Genomic DNA, 2,046 nt, shown 5'->3' on the forward strand with positions numbered 1-2,046 from the left:
AAAATTGATCCTATAATTTCAATTTTCTCATTGAATCAGTTTAATACTTCTGATTCAAAAATTTATCTGATAATTTCAATCTTCTCATTGAATCAGTTCGATATTTCTGATTCATAACTTTTTAAAATTGATCCTATAATTTCAATTTTCTCATTGAATCAGTTTAATACTTCTGATTCAAAAAATGATATGATAATTTCAATCTTCTCATTGGATCAGTTCGATACTTCTGATTCATAACTTTTCAAAAATTGATCCGATATTTTCAATTTTCTCATCAAATCAGTTCAATACTTATGATTCATAACTTTTCAAAAATTGAACCGATAATTTCTATTTTCTCATCAAATCAGTTCAATACTTCTAATTCATAATTTTTCCGATAATTTCAATTTTCACATCAAATCAGTTCACATTCTTCAAGAATTAATCCAATAATTTCAATTCTTACTTTAAAATCAGTCCTACACTTCTGATTTCTTTTATTGAAAGTGAGTTCCAAATGTCTGACTCTCCTTTGATATCAATATTTGTATTTTGAACTCCCATTTTTGAGGTCAACCCTTACATGTTGATCCCTATTAAAAAATCCCCAGCGGAAACAAATAGCAGACACAAATTCACACTTCTTTCTAGGACTGATGACTTAGAAATTTATATTGGTCTTGTTGATCTTGTCGGTCAACACCAATACGTGCGGTGTGCTCGCCCAGCACACCACACCTATTGGGAGTCCATTTGTTGACCTCACTTTTGGTTGAGGTCAAGAAACTTCTTTAGTAGCCTAGGTCTAGCCATAGGACTTTCCTATTGACTAGTCTTAGAAAAATAGAAACTCAAAACTCTTTTTTTTTCAATCAACTTGAAGTTCCACATGTTGGTCATAACCTCTAATATTTAGAAGGTAAGATCATTATGGGTAAACTCAAGAAGAGTTCTTATAAGATTACTTGGCCTTAGAATTGACCCTGTGTGTTGATTCGGAGCTAAGGTACATTATACCCTCACCATATCTTCACAATACCCTCACAATACCTTGGCTAAGACCAATATATGAGGACCCAAAATGGGATTTCATTAGTCTATGACTCATTTAAAATGATTCTCTATCCAATTCTACTTGAAATGCCCAACTTGGACTTTTGCCCTTATGCACCTCCAAATTACATTACTTCCCTTGGGACCCAAACTTGGCCGAAATACCCAAAAATTTTCAAAAAATGGCTAAATTACCAAAATGCCCCTCCATGGCCCAAAAATCTAAAAATTCCAAAAATTCCCAAAAAATCCCAATAAATCTATAATATTTTCAATTTCATTTTGTCCTACTACACCATCATCTAATTTGGTCAATTTGACCACCTTTGACCAAAACCCTCAAATTAGCCCCAATATTGGCTAACACCCCAAATCTCAACAATTGAAGGCCTTAAACCTCAAATTGGCATCCAATTTTTATCGAAAATCCTTTATAAGGTAATTTTTGACCAAACACAACAATAAAGTTGAGCTGAGCCCAAAGCTAGCTTAAGTTTGACCCAAATTAGATCCATATGCCTAAATTGGGTATAAATCCAAATTTCATCAAAATCCATCAAGTCAACTTCAAAAACAATTTTCATCCTTCATGAAAATTGTTAATCATGACTTTTTACACCAAACCCAACAATCAATTTGCGCTTAGCCCAAAGCTAGCCCAATTTTGACCCTAGTTTAGCCCTACATGCCTAATTTGGGTCTAAAACCAAAACCCATCAAAATCCATCCAAATTGACCACCAAATCAACTTCAAAACAATTTTCATCCTTCATGAAAATTGTTTATTATGATGTTTTACACCAACAACAACAATTAATTTGGACTTAGCCCATGGCTAGCCCAAGTTTGACCCAAACTTAGCCCAACATGCTTAAAATGGGTCAAAAATAAAAAATCCACCAAATTGATTAACCAATTGAGCTCAAAATGACTTTCACCCTTCATGAAAGTTGTTCCTCATGGTCTCTTACACCAAATTCCATATTTAATTGGGCCAATTGGCATGCC

The sequence above is a fragment of the Phalaenopsis equestris genome, unplaced genomic scaffold, assembly GCF_001263595.1.
Source record: "Phalaenopsis equestris unplaced genomic scaffold, ASM126359v1 Scaffold199085, whole genome shotgun sequence".
In the NCBI taxonomy this organism is placed as follows: Eukaryota; Viridiplantae; Streptophyta; class Magnoliopsida; order Asparagales; family Orchidaceae; genus Phalaenopsis; species Phalaenopsis equestris.